This window comes from Gobio gobio (assembly GCF_949357685.1).
Source record: "Gobio gobio genome assembly, chromosome: 19".
In the NCBI taxonomy this organism is placed as follows: Eukaryota; Metazoa; Chordata; class Actinopteri; order Cypriniformes; family Gobionidae; genus Gobio; species Gobio gobio.
In genome coordinates, this window is record NC_137112.1 from 27,549,510 (window position 1) to 27,568,426 (window position 18,917).

General features: G+C 39.0%; 1 protein-coding gene across 1 annotated transcript in view; it reads left to right on the forward strand.

Moving 5' to 3' along the window:
- slc25a26 (solute carrier family 25 member 26) overlaps positions 1–18,917 on the forward strand; it is a 78,724-nt gene that overhangs the window by 32,353 nt on the left and 27,454 nt on the right. The window lies entirely within an intron of this gene.

Consider the following 18,917-nt stretch of genomic DNA (forward strand, 5'->3'; position numbering starts at 1 on the left):
CGTTAGCTTTGACAGCCCTAATAAATACATTTTATTTATTAATATTGTTCTGGAAAAAAGTTAAAGGTATAGTTCACCCAAATTAGCCCATGATTAAATTAGCCCATGATTTACTTACCCTCAGGTCATCCTAGGTGTATATGACATTCTTCTTTCAGACAAACACAATCGGAGTTATATTAAAAAATGGCCCGGCTCTTCCAAGCTTTATGATGGCAGTGAATGGCAGCCCAAAATTTGAAGACCAAAAAGTGCATCCATCTATTATAAAAGTGCTCCACATGGGGGATTAATAAAGGCCTTCTGAAGTGAATCGATGGGTTTTTGTAAGAAAAATATCCATATTTAACGCGTTATTAAGTAAAATATCTAGCTGCTGCCAGATTGCTGCCAGAAAGTGTAGCACCTCTCAAAACGCTTACGCTACATCCGACACCATCGTCGCGCCAGTTACGCTTTTTCGTGAGTTGAATACAGAAGGTGGTCCGCCCGAAGCTAGATATTTCACTTTATAACGTGTTTATAAACGTGTGGGTTACTTTTATAATGAATGGATGCACTTTTTTGGACTTCAAATTTTGGGCTGCTATTAATGCTTGGAAGAACCAGGACATATTTTATATAAACCCAGATTGTATTCATCTGAAAAAATAATGTCATATACATCTAGGATATATTTTTTGGGGCAAACTATCCCTTTAATATGCTAATTCAGCAAGGATGCAATAAATTGATTTTAAAAATTACACTAAAGACATTGACATTTTTACAAACGGTTTCTATTTCAAATAAATGCTGTTCTTTTGAACTTTCTATTAATCAAAGAAAATAAGTATCCCGATTTATACAAAAATATTAGGCAACTGTTTTCAGCATTTATAATAAGGAGAAATGTTTCTTGAGCATGAAATCTGCATTTTAGAATGATTTCTGAAGGATCATGTGACACTATAGACTAGAGTTATGACTGTTAAAAATTAAGCTTGGCCAGGAATAAATTACATGTTAAAATATATTAAATTAGAGACAGATATTTTAAATTGTAATAATATTTTCACAATAGTTCTTTTTCTTTTATACATTGTTTTCTCTCTCTCAAATTTTCTTCTGAACCCCTTGTGTCCCTCTGAGGGTCCCTGGACTCCAATTTGAAACCCCTGATATGTATATAATTGTATCTGCACGGCTATAGTTTTTTTTTTTTTTTTTTCAAGGGGAACTTTGATATTCAGAGAAGCAAGTTTTTACTGTATTTATTTATTTTAACAGTATCTCAGTCAGGTTTTGTCGCTGTGGGTTTGTGTGCATGTTCTGTAGGCTGGTTAGGTTGTTTTAATTAGTGTATTTCACTAGGTCTTGGGGTTATGTTTGCTTCCCACAATTTTCTGCATGTTTGCTTCAATCCGAGCAGAAAACCATCTCAGCCCTTCACATGTGGTTTCAATAAGGGCCGCCGGTCTGGCTGGGGACCCAGAGAGAAAAAGGGGCTGGAATGGGGTGGAGGGGGGGTCTTGTTCCTCTGCTGGCCCACAGACCTGTGACCTGAGCTTGAATATGCCTCTGAGCAACAACGAACTAACATGTTCACACTCACCCAAACTGTTTTTTTTTTTCATTTGGAGTGCTTTGATCCTTTGTACAGTATGTGATGGCATAAAAAACAACGCTAAATTAAATTGATTTGCATGTTAAAAACTAATATAATGGTAATCTAATAACACTTGCATCAGAAGGCAATACGGGAAGGGAGTAAGTCATCCCTCCTAGAGGGTGATATGCTTTGCCCTTTTCATGAAAGAGCGGTGCCCTTGTAAAACAAGTGTGAGGTTAACCTCTAATTGCAGGGTGAGTTTCGCTGTCTCATGCTGTGATTTATTCCCCTCGCGCCATCTCTCGCTCCGTCCTTCTCCAAACTCGTTTTCTCCCACAATATTATTTTCAAAACACTTTCTGCCTTTAATTCTGAAGACATCTTTTCCTTTTCTGGCTCTCCCCCGCTCTCAGTAGTTTATCTCAGGGGCAGCGATGCTTATGTGTCCTGGAGTTGTGTACTTAACCCCAGTTGTCTCTGGAGAAAAATGGAGTCTGAGCACCGAGCTGCATGATAATGGGAGGTTGAAGGTGAACGGCTTTACGGGACAGTTAATGTTATTATTACAGCTTGAGAGAGGCTCAGACTGGGAGCTTGTTCCGATCGATAATTAACCAGATTTGGTTGTAGAGTTGCATTTGAGGTTTTAACCAATTGCCATGTCTCAGATGTGAAACATTAAATAGCTCACTGATATTCTTCCACATGTTTGACCCAGCTATCAGCATTGACTTCACATTTCAGCAATTCCTGTGTCCAAATGTTAGGTCAACAGATGCTGAAGTAACACATGTCTCATTCCAGATTTTATCTGGCAGGACAATATGAATGAACTCCCATTGTTTTAGCACATAATATAAATCACAAAACACACAATGTTGTCTATTAGCGAACAAGTAATTATGGCCAATTCTACCACACTATTGCTCTCCTGAGGGATAGTATTGGACTAAATTGAATGAAATCATGGTGATGTCATTTAAAACGGCATGCTGGGAAGGCCATAAAAGCGGCTGTGATTAGTTTGCGAGGTATAAATTGTGCTTTGTCCTTATATACTGTAGGTGTAAGATTCATCACAATTTCTACCCGCAACCATAACTAATATCGGATAAAAGGCAGAAAGCGATATCTGTGCAATGTAAAAGGCCTCCGTAGATGCTTGGTGGGTTGGGAGGGCGCACCTGCTGAAGCACTGACTGCTGAAAGCTGAAGACTGACTGTAATGTTTAGTTAAGCTCACATAACATCGGCCCATGGCTGGAAACATCTGTAGGGAGCCATCAGGTTTGGGGGTGAGAGGATGATGTCACTGCTTCATGTCAAATACTGCACTTATTTAACCCTCAGAGTAGAGGAAAAGTCTTTCTGGAAGCCCCTCGACATCTTTTGTTTCCATTGTCTATAATTTGCTTGTTTTTCACATGCTTGGAAGAGGGTATGGACATTGGATCAAATTGTGTGGCTTGTTGCATGATTTGACTGGTTTTGTTTCTTGTTTTAGGTGTGCTACAATAAAACATTTATGTCCCGTTTCACAGACAAGGCTTAAAGGCCCCCTGAAATCAAAATGGAAGTTTTTTAGCTTTTAGTATGACTATGTTAGCCTTAAGGTTATGAATAAGCTGGTGTGTTCCAAAACAATGACAAAATTCGCATGTAGGAGATATAAGCATTCAAAACTTACAGTCTCTCACGTCCGTTAAAATGGACACAGATTTTGATGACATCATCGCCGACTTCACCTAATCATCACATCTTCTGTCCAATCAAATGGTCTCTAGAATCTGAAGCGCCCGAACAATTCCGGTCTGAAGTAGCGGCTGAAATCAGTCAGCTGTTCACACATTTACTAATTTTTACATGGTGAATGGCACATAGCGCACTATACATGCGACAGGAAACGATTCAGACAGTGTAAATATGCTTTCAGTTGGGGCGAATTAAGTCTGGTTTCACGTTACTTTCCCGCGCACTGCTGCAGCGCACACACATAGTCTAGAGCAGAGCCGTTGACTAGAGACACGAGATGAGAGCGCAGCGGATCATATGCGCGAGTGGGCGAATACAACAAAACATATCGGACCCATTTAAATTCTGCACAGAATGCTGTATTTCAAAGCGATATGGAGGATATGATGATGATAAACGGTTAGAGATTAGGAGGAAACTCTGGCTTTACCAAACAGAAAGGCTCTAGTCAAACTGTGGTATTAACGAAACGCTATTGGCTGTTTCAAAAAAGGGGAGGAGCTGCTAACAGCTGGAGCCATTTCAGGGGAAATTACGTCAACACATTGAATAATGCTGCGCGTTTCAAGGCACTTCAGTGGGCTTTTAAGCCTAGTTCCAGACTAAAATGCTAAATTTAGCTGTTTTAACTGAAAGCTAATTGCACTGACATATATAAAAATATGTCAATGCTATTGTTTTGTCTCAAGATGCACTCCAGTAATGTTTATAAAAGATACTTAAATGACCTATTTAACCTAAGGCCTGGTCATGGCTTAGTCTAAGCCCTGTCTGTGAAACCAGGCCTTTGAATTACATCGAAGGAGGGAATTGAGCCAGGAAACAACCAACTAGTTAACCCTCTTCATAGGGACATGATTACAACCACTCAAAACACCTTATCAACTCTATAACAACCACTCATTATAATAAAACATTACTAGCATTGCTTCTGTGAAGTCACCCTCATCGAATGCATTTTAATGCAATGCCGCATGTAGTAAAAACAGTTTGGCTTGTGAGCTGTTATTTCAGGAGAAAGTTTGGCTTTGTATAGATTACTAGTACCGTTATCTTTCTGCATGATTGCAAGTTGTTGATCGTTTTTTATCTTGCAGTAATTATTATTAGCCCAATATCAAATGTGACTTCATGCCAAAATAAGTCTTCATCTGCCTCCTTTCTCCAGATACGAAGAAGGCTTTGTACAACAAGAACACTTTTACCAAAACTGGAGACGTATTTCATACACACCTTCTGCACAGTGTCTTCCAGATAAGGTTCCAAACATCTTTATCAGACTGAGGTCATTGAGTTTATACTCAGTATTTATGCTTGTTGGTTAATGCCAGTATGGTTCAACATGTGCGAATGCACCTCTCAAGCCCTACAGGGCTGGTTCATATGCCAGATTTCGTTGCTTGAAGATTTTATGTGAACCAACCCACCATGGTAGTGTAAGGAGTCTTCAAAATGTGATGCCAAGGTCGTCATACTTCTAAATGATCAGACTTTCAAGGGACTTTCTTCCTATCTTATGTGTTTATATATAAAAAACAATTTATAATGTGTAAGTATGTAAAATACTAAGTATGATATTAAAAAGACAATACAAAAAAAAGAAGTTTCCAAAATTAAATAATTAACTTTTCTATTCTATTCTATTCTATTCTATTCTATTCTATTCTATTCTATTCTATTCTATTATATTATATTATATTATATTATATTATATTATATTATATTATATTATATTATATTATATTATATTATATTATATTATATTATATTATATTATATTATATTATATTAATTATATTATATTATATTATATTATATTATATTATATTATATTATATTATATTAATTATATTATATATTATATTAATTCTATTCTATTCTATTAATTATATTATATTATATTATATTATGGGTAATTTTTTTTCTTACTGTAAAAGGCTGTAAATAGAATAAAATAATCACAATTGATCTCTTGACTTTCTTACCAATCTTTATACAGCAAAATGAAGTAGTAATAGTATATATTTTTGTGAATGTAAAAAAAAATTGTTATCCTCGTTTCATAGATATACTGTATTATGTGCATGTTAACTTTGACATTTAAGTATTATGTGCACTGTTCATAGCTCCTCCTTGCAGCCCTCTGGGGGGTCAATGGACCCCAGTTTGAAAACTTTTAGTAACCAATAGGAAAGCTCTGAATTTAAAAACCTTCTGTATCTTGCTCTCTTCTCTGGCCCATCTTTTATGTTCTGTCATTCTCTCAATGTCTTGCTCAGACTTTTCGTGTTCCCCCAAGGACCGCTATCCATCTCGCCGCCGTTGTCAGCACCTAATTGGAGCGGCCAGGGGGCATCCAATGTCACATACACACAGATTATAAATTAACTCGCTGAAAGTTTTCCTCTGACATCATGGCCTGCGTGCTAGGTCCCGCTCCACGCTTTGGGGCCTTGCGCGAAAGGGCCTCCATGCCAGTCGGACGAGTTTCTGTGTTGGTTTGTGTGCACGCATGCACCTGTAGCTTACACTGGTCACTGTCGGACTTGAATTTCCTATTTTGTTGTCGGGGCATTCACCTGTTCAAATGCGAACAAAGGAAACAAACGGTTCGGCCGTAGACCCGGTAGCTTGTTGATAGGGGTGCGGTCTATGTTTTCACTGTTCTTTTGTTCACACGTTGCATCAGCCTGGCACACTTGCTGCGACTGCACAATGCAACTCCGGCCAGAAAATCCCCCCACAATGTAAATATTATGTGACGGTTCTGGGAAGCGTTTTCGCTCATGTCAATGGAATTGCACTCTTGAATATTTGCCAGCTCACTGATTCCAAACAGCCCTTAACCACATAACCCCTCCCTCGCCTCTTCATTTCTTCTTCTTCCCCCCTCCAGCCTTGAACAAGTCTTAATTTGTTTAGAATATTATTACCCAGAACTTTAACTTGCTTGTCGCTGGCGCTGATGGAGACCAGGGAGTTTCTTAAATCTGATTGGCTGGCCCCATCATTCAGCAACTTCGGATTGGCCGATTCAATCATTCTAGCACTCCAGGCTTGTCCAAGCGCAGTCAGTAAGTGTCCATGTGAAGCATTCAGCTTGTCAGAATTCCACAGCAAGTGGATTCACATATCCAAACACAAAAGAGAACTCCGTAGCACTGCTGAATCATGCTTTTTCCATACATTATGAGAAGAGCCTAAAACTAACTTGTTGCCACACCTGCCAATGGCCAGAAAATTTACCAGCCATAAATGTTTTTACCGGCCATGAAAAAAATTAGATAACAGTGAAAATCCACAATTTTCTATTCCAATTTTGATACCACAGCTAAAACTACTAACCTAACTAAAATAAAGTTAAAACATTATTAAAGAGACAAGTAAATAGGCACTAGTAAAATAAAAACAAATAATCAAAATACAAGCAAAAGTACAAATGAATACAGGTTTTTCAGGTAGGTCTGACAGTAGTTTTCAAATTTCATAAAGTAAGTAAATGTAAAATAACACTGCAGTCTTCACTGTATACATGAAACCGTATTAATGAATCCTTATTAAATGTACAAAAGTTATTCAGTCAAGAGTGATTTTTTTTTTTCTTGGCCCATTTTTGTTTGATTAACATTAAAAACGGGCAGCAGGAATATTAGGCTGCTGTCACTTTAAGAGCAAATGCACGGATCTAATATACTGATACTACTGTACACATGTGTTTATGTTCACTTAAGACATAATCGACTATGTTTACTAGGATATTTGCTATTTTTTTTTACATCATTTTGAGTGAATTTGTCAGTTCAAGTGCAAGAAGACATGAAAGACAGCTACATTCTGCTCAATTTTGTGCCTTTCCACACAGCATGCATGTAACAAATGAGCTCCTTCTTGCACTTGAATGTAAATTGTAAAGACATTCGTTTCTATGCAGCACTGGCCCGTCAACTGTCACGAGCGTTGTTCACGTTTATTCTCGTTCATGCCTTGTTCGAATTCATAAAAATGTTACCGGAGAACTGGTGACTGACACCGTCTCATACACTCACCAACGGCGATTTGGTGTAAGCTTTTTGAACTGCGAGAGGCGTTACACTTTCCTCGTAAGTTGAATATGGAATGCGGACTGACGGAAGCTAGATATTTTACTTTATAACATTTTAAAAATGGATATTTTTCTTAAAAAAACTGTTATCTTCAGAAGGACTTTATTAACACCCAGGAACCGTGTGGAGTACATTTATGATGGATAGATACACTTTTTTGAGCTTCAATCTCGTTGGCCCCATTCACTACAATAAAGTTTGGAATAGCCAGGATATTTATTAATGTAACTCTGATTGTGCTCATCAGAAAGAACAAAGTCATATACACCTAGGATAGCTTTAGGGTGAGTAAATCATGGGGTAATTTTCATTTTGAAGTGAACTAATTCTTTAATTTTAGGCCCTGCTTATGAGCCAGAAATATGCAAATACTGCCTGATAAAGCTTAGATTTACATTCAAATCTTTGAATGTACCTCTCTTAACAGATTTGACTTTGAATTTACACTGTAAAGTGTGCGTTTCAGTCGTGGGAGCTACATGTGCATGTTTTCTGTATGTCACTCTGCCTCTGTCACAAGGGACCAGGCCTCTCTCTTCTCAGCCAAGATTTTATGACAATAGGGAAGCGTGAAACATAACACAGCTTCTCGCTTGCTCACTCTCCTCTGATAAAGTGTTTAGGGCATCCCACTGACTTTCAACGTATTGATTTTTCCATTATTTATGTGTTTATTTATTTTCTAAACTGCTTCCCAGAGGAGTTTTTATAGCACTGGGGTTTAAATCACATTTTTAAGCCTCACAAAAGATCAGCGATACTGATCCTTCTCCATTAATATCAACTTCTGATAAAAAGTTGTGTAATGTCTCCATCCTCCAACTGAATTAGGGGTACAAACTAGGTTTTTACCGTTATGTTTTTTTTTAACAATATGTGGTCCAAGACCACATTTATTATATAAATTGAATTTAAATATTCTTTTTAAAATGTAGCAAAATATACTCAAATAAAAGTTTGAGGATAGTAAGATTTTTTTATGTTTTTGAAAGTCTCTAATGCCAAGGGCTTAGAATTTGGTAGGGGTGCAATGGACTGCTGATATTCAGGAACTACTGAACTGTCCCTAGCAATGATTTTGATCAAATACTTTTTATCTTAACCCTCATCCTTCCCTCAGGTCATTTTGACCCAAAAATTGAGAGTTCATCTGAGTGGTCCAAGAACCTAGGACTTTTGTCGCACTTGAACCACGAATGCACAAAAAAAAAATAGACTGGATTCGAGTAGTTTTGTGGTTGAAATAATAAAAAAAAGGTACAAATCCTTCACACGCGGGTCAATTTTACCCCCATAGGAATGAATGGAATTCAAGAAATGCTTCAGTACACATAGAAAAACCTAAAAATGCTCAATATTTAAACTAAAAAAGCTAAAACTACCCAAAAAATATTTTATAATGTCGACATATCAATGCATACTGAAGAGAAACTGACTTTAGTACCCAGCGGAACAGCTCATTTGCTCCATATAGAGCTATATGGTCATCTTGTGGAAAGAGTCATGAAATATCAAATATAATATATAATATAATATAGATAATATTAAATATTAGGTCTGCAGAGACTAGCCTGGCTCCGCCCTCCTACGTACTTCCGCTCAATTTTCATTTTCCTTCAGTACTCCATCTGGAATTTTGGTATATTCTCTGGTTTTCTCCAGTCAAATTTTAACCGGTCCAATCAGCGAACAGAGGAAGTGGCTGCGAATGATGACGTGGATGTCGTGCGCTAGTTTGAGATGACATACGTCACAACCAAACATTAGCGATTGGTTATGGCAGACCCAGAGTGGCTCTGGGCAGATCCAATAGTTTTAAACTTTAACAGAGTACCCGCCTTCAAGGAAGTTAAAGCTTGTCAATGGAGAGTGGCCAGACTCTCTGTACAAATGAAATGTACGAGAGTCTGGTAGGACCAGGCTATGCAGAGACTACACTCACCCCTGCCCTCGCTACCAGCGCATGCTCCAGTTCAAGGCCTTGTGTTCCCTCCGCCAACAGGGGGTGGATATAAGAAGGTTTGCCCTAGAATTCAGCAGCACGGTGGAGGGTCTGGGGCTCAACGATGGGGCTCTCAAGGAACTTTTTAATTATGCCCTTGATGAGCCCTTCAAATGGGGTGTTATGAGAGGGCTGGGTCACACACCATTTGAAGCAGCAATGGAGTATTTAGCTCGCCAAGTGAAGAAGGCTGCCAGAGATGCTGCCGCACACCTAGAGGCAGCCGAAGATGCTGCAGCACCCCCAGAGGCAGCCGAAGATGCTGCAGCACCCCCAGAGGCAGCCGAAGACGCTGCAGTACCTCAAGAGGCGGCTAGAGATGCTGCAGCGATTGTCTTCACATCGCTTCGCCCTCGTAAGTGCAGGAGAAGGAGGGCTCCTGTCGCTCACCCAGGTTTGGTGGTCCAGGAGGACCCGACTTTGGTGGTCCCTAGTCCGGTGGTCCTGGAGGACCTGACTTTGATAGTCCCAAATCTAATGGTCCAGGAGGACCCGACTGTGGTGGTCACAAGTCCGGTGGTCCAGGAGGACCGACTGTAAAGCTCCCAAGCCCAGTGGTAACAAAGCATCCCGCTCTCCCTGATAGGGCGTCAGAGGCCATCACCAAGCGCCTTGCCCTGCCTGTGCCGCCCAAGCGCCTTGCCATGCTTGCCCCGCCCATGGTTCTTGCCATGATGGCTCACGCCCCTGACAAGCATCGTGATGGCTCCAGCCCCTGACCAGCGTCCGGTAATGTCTCTCTGCAGGTCTCTAGATCCGCCGGAATCCGCCTGGGCCATCCCTCTAATCCCGCCCTGGTCGTCTGCCAGGGTTCTTGATCGGCCGGGGTCACCCTGGTGCGTCCCTCCAGCTTCGCCCTGGCCTTCTGCCAGGACTCCAGGCCCGCCTGAGCCACCCAGGCTCAACCCTCCCACCCCTCCCTGGTCCCTGGACTTTCTGGGCTGTCCCATCGGCACTGACTTTGCTCCCCTCCCCTCGTTGTCTCTGTGTATTGATTTTCCTGTCTTTTGTTGTCGGTTGTGTATCTATCTTGTCTTTGGTGTTCCTCGTCCCTTTTGAGGGGGGGGTAGTGTCATGATTCTGTCACTTTGGTCTAGTTTGCTCTTGGTTTTGTGACAGAGCCCTGACACTGCTATATTGTCATGTTTGGTGTGAGCACATGGCTTGTCATTTGTTTCTTTGTGCCATGTGCTCTCATGTCTATTGTCTTGACCCCGCCCATCTTGTTACCTGATTATTGGTTAATTTGCTCCACCGGTCTTCCCTGGTTACCGGCCTTGTTGGCTCCCTATTTATTCTCCTTGTGTTTGCAGTTCTCTGCTGGATCGTTGTCCTTATTACCCGTTCGTATGTCTTCATGTTTTGCCTGCTCCCTGTGTCTAGTCAGTCCTTGTTTTTCCCCCTTGGGGTAGTTTTTGTTTTGTTTTTGTTTTATTTGATTATTAATAAATTAGCCATTTATTCCTGCGTTTGAGTCACCTCACCTCATCTCTGCATCCGCTCCCGTGACAAAACCAAACTTTTCCAGGCCTCAATACCAGTGTTTAAGGGCAAGTCAAAGTAGACGTTGTTCGCAGCCAATGAAGACCATAGGTTGGCGTTATGCAAATTTGTTACATTGTTATGTAGGTTTGTAACAGGACAAACATTTACAAACATCTATATTACACACTGCATGAAAGGTACTATTTGAAAAAGCATAATGGGGCACTCTGCTCATTTAAGGCTATCCATGTATAGACGGAGCAAGAACATAACACAAGTGTTTAAAATGCACACGCACAGTTAATTGAATGATAAAGTTTACCCTCTTTAACATGATGTTAAACCGAATATACGAAGCAAACTGTTTGTTAAAATAGCCACAAAATGAACAACACTGAAATAAGAGCGTGCGGTTTATCTGTCAATTGCATACACCTGAAAGTTGTGTTCGTTACTATTGCAACAGTAGACTCGCGTTTTCTTTTTTTTTCAATGATTGTTTATATATTTATTTTTCTTTCAAATGTATTAATATTTTTTTATATATTAGATATTTTATATATATAATATTATTTGTAATGGGGATATGTTTATATCTAATGGTGAGTGGTTCACTTATCTGTTTCACATTTATGTGTTTTTTAGAGCTCAAGAAAGATTTTTCTGGATCCCTTCCATAATTAGTCAGGTGTTGAATGCATATTCACACACACACACGCACGCTCACACGCTGTATTGTGACGATGGTGAGCAAACATGCCTGTACAAACACAAGTGTGACACCCAAACGTATACACGCACAGACACCTGTGAAGAGGCTCATAAATCACTCAAGACATAAACAGGTTTAGCGACATGTTTGACTTTGGCAGATGGCTTTGCATAATAAAACTCTTTCTCTTAAGTTTTCACCCGTCCTGCTCTCCATCTCCAATTTGCTCCTATTTGTTCCTCATCACACTTCAACAAGTTGTCAATTAAAAGCATTGAATGATAAATATTCGTATGATTAATGTTACTGCATCAATGTTTGATGTGCACAAAGACAATCATGCTGTATTTGCAGATGCTTACATTATGCATTGCTACAGTATGTATTAGGCGCTTGTGTGTGTTTGGAAGGGCCTGTAAAAATGAGTGTTTACCACAGCTCTTGGTAATAAATGAGGGTTTGTGGGTTCCTCCAGTCCGTCTGCTGTTTTCATACCCAGCGCTGCTGAATCATGGCTCAGTTGATGACATATCCATCTGGCACTCATCTACTTCCTGTCACTCTGCCTCTCTCTCTTTTCTGCTGTGCTGAGTGTCTCTGGAGTGGTCAGTATGTCGTCCCTCTTGGATTGAGAACTATCCGCTTTCCAGTGTGCTTTAATAATTCTTTTTATTTCAGGACTGTGCCGATGCTGTCTTCCCTCATGTTGTAGACAGAACTGCTATATCAAAAACACTCTTCTGTTGAAATTGAAAACATCTCTTTCAATTGGACAATATTTGAATTTGATTTTATTTTCCTGAATTTCTTTTTCTATTATAACCGTTTTTCATTTTACAATAACTATTTCAACTTTTATGACTATACCTTTTTATTTTTTTTATATTTTAACTGTCTCTAACTCACTCTTCTTCACTTTGAATTGAATATTTATTATTTTTCTGTTAATAAGCTGTTGATGCTGTCATATTATGCTCCTACTACCAATTATATAAAATACAGTTTAGCAGACCTGATTTTATGAAATATATATATTTTTAAATGTCTCTGCTTTCTTCCTTTTAATAGCCCCTTGGTTTGATAATAATTTAATGTAAAAAGAAAAAGATACAAGTGTGTCTGAAGTGTCCTTGAATATTTATTCATATTTTATTATTATTATTATTATTATCATCATCGTCGTCATTTATTAATCCATACATATTATTTATTTTTATCAAACAATCTTCTGTTTTCCTGTGAAATATTGTTTTTTAAAAAGTGTACCTCTGTCTTTCTTTTAAATGCCAATTATTTTATATTAATTTAATGCAAATAAATTGATACAATTAGTGTGGATGAAATGTTAAAACACTTTGTTTTAATATTTACTCTTAATTTATTATTAATATTGAATTGTTATCAAACAAACTCCTGTTGTTTGTGCCTCTACTGTCTTTTTTTAAAGGCCACTCCGTTTGATTTAAATTAATTTAAATTAATGACATATCAAACACATTTATACAGTGTGTTTTAATATTTATCATGATTTATTTATTTATTATATAATTTTATTTAGTTTTTGTGAATTTGTTTTTTACATTTACACTTAATGTTTCATAAAAGTTCATTAAAATGTGACAGACAGCACTAGGGCTGGACCAGAATATTCGAATATTGGTTCGATGGGTTGGTATTAGATTTTCAAATTTTCTGGATTCGAATATTTGTTTTTTGTTAATTTTTTTGTTTGATTGTTTGTTTATTCGCACACACCTGGCATTCCCCTCGAAATGGTTCTCATTCGCACTTGAATATGTTTATACTATAAAATCTAGCGAAATACAATACTCTTTTTTTTCTTTTGCTTCTTAGTGTTCCCTGCAACGGAGTAGATTCTCTGTCTAGAGCGCACAACTGCGTGAGCATGCCTGAGCTTGCGTTTTGGATTAAGCTGTGTTGGTTTGACATTGTGGAAAATAGAATAATAGAATCAAAATGTATTGGCCCTTTTACCCGTTAGGGATGTGACAGTGAGAACATTTTCCTTCACCGTCACATTGCAGTGCTTGTGCAGCGAGCGGCTGTGAACGAATGCAGCCATGCGCAGTTTACTTTCTGTTTGCCAATTAGGGGGCGGGTTGCTTGAATGGTGGGTTCATTAGCCTATTATTCTTAATGAAAAACACAACAACAAAACAGTACAATGACAAGCTCACTTAAATTGGCGCTTTTACATTTCGCTTTGAAACCAAATCTTCCGCGATCATCTTGTCATTCATCTCCTCGCTCTCGTGATGAATGAGATCTGACTCCTTCTGCAGATGTGTTGAGACGCTCGTTCGGCTCACGCGGCACGTTCAGTTTTTAATTGTAGTTGATCTGTTCTCTAACTGAATAAAAAAATGTTTACTACTATAATATATCAAAACTGGGGTGTAACAGACCTGTGTGTTTTGTATCACAAGTGCAGTGTCTGTTCTCTGAGCGTATAAGCCCTGCCCGCGTGAGGCGCGCCGCTTCTCGAGATCCCTGCCTTTATTGGAGAGAAGAATATGTTCAGCCCCTTCCCACCGAAGCTTCGAATATTCGGTCTTGATTACTACAGAATATTCGGCGCTCAAAAAAGGGTATTCGGACCAGCCCTAGACAACACTATCACACTATTTAGTGCAAATTATCGATAAAGTCCAGTATTTAATTAGCATATTTAATTTGGATTAAAATGAAGTAATACACTAGACTGGGTAAACCCAGCCTGATCTGCTGGCGATTTGATTTCGCCCTGCCACTCGGTCTGGAAACCTGTACATTCATTTCTACTGTTTCTGTTACACTTTTGTGGGAACCAATCACAGACTGGCTTATCCACTTGGTGCGTTATTGGCAGGTTTAACACGATGACGGATAGAGAAGCGATGGGTCGTTGCCCATTGATCACGCCTCTTGTGGTCTGATTGGTTGAAGGACTATCCAATTGCATACAGAGTCTTTTAAATTATGCTCGTTTATCACGCCTCTTGTGCAATAGAAAATACATAGCAGACTCCCCAGACCAATGTTCAATCTTAAATTGAGCTTGGTCTGGTGATAGCCAGACAAGTAATACACATTACATCACATTTTAATTAAGGCAAATGAATGTGATTTGAATAATTCCGATTGATCTCGATCCCTTTTTCCTCTCATTAGTATTCATCGAGTACCGTCTGACCTATTAATGCCATTTGTCAAATAGCATGCAAAGCTATTCCAATCAAGCTTCATTTAAATGTATTTTGACATCTGTTTTCCCAGATATCACACTGGCGGCCAGGAGCCTGACAGTGAAAAGCACAACAGAATACTAATATTCCCATTGGTAACCCGTCAAAAACACACAGCCAGCCCTATCTCTCAATGATAACGTACCTGACAGTTACACACAGTGATAGCGATACTGACAGCAGAGAAGAGCGTTTGATGCACATCAGTGTTTTGTTGTTTCTCTATCATCCCCAAATCGACAATACCACACAACACACATTCTACCCTGAGCAGTAATGGCTTGGTTTTTGGTGCAGGAAACCTTAAAGGGTACATAACACACACAGTTTCTGCCAATCTCATGTAAATATTGAGTACCTAAAAAGAAGTATTGCATTCTTCATATCTCAGAAGAGTCTTTAGTTGTATCCTATTTATAAAAGACATATACGCTGTACCGTTTCTTTCTGAAAATAGCCGAACTCATGGAGAAGTGCAGTGGGCGGAGCTAAACCTATGACACACACACACACACACACAATACACCATGGCATTATCCCTGGATAACTTTCGATTCGCTATACGTTCGTGTTGTTTAAATTATATGAACGTACGTGCCGATTGCCAACAAAACACAGACTTTTTGATGCAGTTTCACTCACCGGCTGCGGTTTCGACTCATGACCGGGAACAAACAAACACACTTGCACAAATCTGTTGCAGCTCTGGGAAAACAAACTGCATCCACTGTTTCCTTAACACTGGGTTACTTGGGAAGCTGAACAAGGTTATATTTCCCTTACAACCAGAAACACACTTCTTTGACATTGTTGATTTAGTGGTCTAAAAACAAAATGACAGCACTGCCTCGGAAAAACTTTACAAAACTCGAATCCTGAAGGAGGAATTCGACTCCATCAAACGTCCAATTTTGGCCATGTTTAATATGAGAATCCAACTCTTTAACCGTGTAAATATGTCAGAATCCATGAAATAGCATTAGACCCTCCCCCCACCCCTTTTAACCCCCCCCTTTAACTAACAATATAAATGCTCTTTAGGGAAAAAGTGTGATGCTAATTTGCTTCAACTGATATCGGTACAGCTGGTCAGCAGTTAGACCACACATGTTAAATGTGCCGTCATCCACTGGACAGACTTTTCCTTGTGAAGCCTGGCCTTTGGTCAAAAACCTGCTTTCCATCCTTCTGTCTTTCCATTTCCATCATCCTCTCTCTCTTCTCATCCATTACGGCCTTATCAATATAAATCTGACCATCTGTGTTGCTCAGGCGCCCCGTCTCTGCCAGAAGTGTTAAACTTACGAATAAATCAGCTGTGCCTCGTTTCTGTTTTCAGATTCCTCTAAACGTTCCGCTCCTCCTGAGCACAGAGACACTGAATATATCACGTTGGTAATAAAAGACAGGTGGCTGATTTGGTTTTCGGAAAAAAATGCACACTACCCAGCATCGGGTCACATTGCACCAATCTGTTCTTTATTTTGAAATCAGAGATGCAACATTTTGGCAGTTTGCATGATGCCCACGCAGAGTTTACAGTGCTGCTTCATTGTGATCGTTATGTTAATTTTTGTCAAAACTTTGGAAGTCTTTCCAGCTAAAGCCAATGAGGGCTTTGTTTTTACAGTCAGCCCTTTTTTTGTATTAGATTACACTGTTTGTCCAATAAGATGTTTCCAATAAAGAGTTTTGTATGGAGCTCAGATTTTCTTAAACTGGCCTCAGTATGTCCAGTATGAAGGCCTGAGTGTGAAAAGAGTCTAATTCTTTTAAGAGTCTAAATTAGGTTATTTGTTGTTTGTCAATTAGGGGGGAATGTTATGCTAAGCATCAGTGTTATTATTGCTCATACTTGGTATTTTTCATCCAGAACGTCAGCACATAACTTCATAAAAAATTTTCAGTGCCTGTCTTTTCACACAATACAGATCATTAAAGACAGCCATTGTGTTGTAAACTGACCTTTTCTGCCATATTTAGTTAGTCTAGTATTTACTTAGACTATGTGAGAAGCAGTCTTAAGTTAATTCAAGTTTATACTTGGCAAACCCCCTAACATACACTTTAGCTACTGCCTAGAAACACACTAGAACCATGTGGAATTCCCTGGCAACATCATATCAACCACTTACACCACCTTAGTGACTTCCTGGTAAGACCCTAACAATCACCCTGAACACCTTATCAAATGTTTGGGGGAAAACCCTAACAAATTTCATAGCAACTACCTGAAAACACACTAGTACCACAGAAAAAAGTCTGCCTGGCAACACCCTAGCAACCACTCTAAACACCTTATTAAATGCTTGGCGAGCCCCTCTAACAATCACTTTTAAAACCTTTGCAACTGCCTAACTAAACACAAGTACCTTCCAGAATTCCCTAGAATCCCTGTTTCAACTACTCACACCACCTTAGTGACTGCCTGGCAACACCCTAACAACCACTCTGAACACCTTATCAAATTTTGGGAAAAACGCTTAACAAATACCGTAGAAACTGCTTAGAAACACACTAGTACCACAGATAATTCCCTAGCATCCCTGTATGAACCACTCACACCACTTTAGCGACTGCCTGACAACACCCTAACAACCAATCTGAACACATTATCAAATGTTTGGGAGAAACCCTTGACAAGTACCTTAGAAACTGCTAAGAAACACACTAGTACCACAGATAATTCCCTAGCATCCCTGTATCAACCACTCACACCACCTTAGCGACTGCCTGACAACACCCTAACAACCAATCTGAACACCTTATCAAATGTTTGGGAAAAACCCTTACCAAATACCTTAGAAACTGCCTAGAAACACACTAGTACCACAGATAATTCCCTAGCATCCCTGTATCAACCACTCGCACCATCTTAGCGTCTGCCTGGCAACACCTTAGCAACCACTTTGTACACCTTATTAAATGCTTGGCAACCCCTAACAATCACTTTTAAAACCGTAGCAACTACGTAAAAAAACACCAACACCATCCAGAATTCCTTAGCATCAATGTATCAACCACTCACACCACCTTAGCGATTACCTTGCAACTCCCTAGCAACCACTTTGAACACTTTAGAAAATGCCTGGCAAACTCCAAACTACCACAAAGCACTTCTGTCACTCATATTGCCTGAAATCACCAACTCTCATTGAAAAAAAAGAAGACTTCCAGTCACTTTGTTGCTGCAAATCGCTGTCAGAGTGAAACACCTCTGTGGCATTACCTTAGGATCGGGTCTCTATTTTTCCTCCCTGTCTCGCTCTCAATTCAATTCAATTCAATTCAATTCAATTCAATTGTGCTTTATTGGCATGACAATTGTTGCAATGTATTGCCAAAGCATTTCTAATTCTTACAGAGAATCAACATATGTACATACATTAGATAAATATAATAATAAATAATAATAATAAACTATATATATATATATATATATATATATATATATATATATATATATATATATATATATATATATATATATACATATACATATACATATATACATACATATATATAAACATATACACATACATAGATTTTTTTTTTTTTTTTAAGTAAAAACAATCAACAATCAAACATTTAGAATTCTAGGAACAGTTTAGAATTCGGTGTGTGTGTGTGTGTTGGTGCGAGTGTGTGTGAGTGTGAGTGTGTTTGTGAGCGCATCACTGATTGGTCGACTCCTCCCTCTTTTTGTGGCAGGCATTAATATATCTTGCTGCTAGTGGGATACAATCTCTTTTTTCACCTAATAAATATTGAAGTTTTATTTTATAGTTTAATTTTACGAAGTCGGGGCAAAGTATTTCGAATTCTGGATAAAAAGTGTTTCTGATTTGTTGATAGTTTGGGCAGCTGGTGAGGAAGTGTGTCTCTGTCTCCACTTCTCCAGTAGTGCAGTACGGGCAGATGCGGCTCTCTCTGGGCAGCCAGCTCTGTCTGTATCTGCCCGTCTCTACGGTCAGTGTGTGGTTGCTCAGTCTGTACCTCGTCATTCTTCTTCTGAACTCACAGTTTT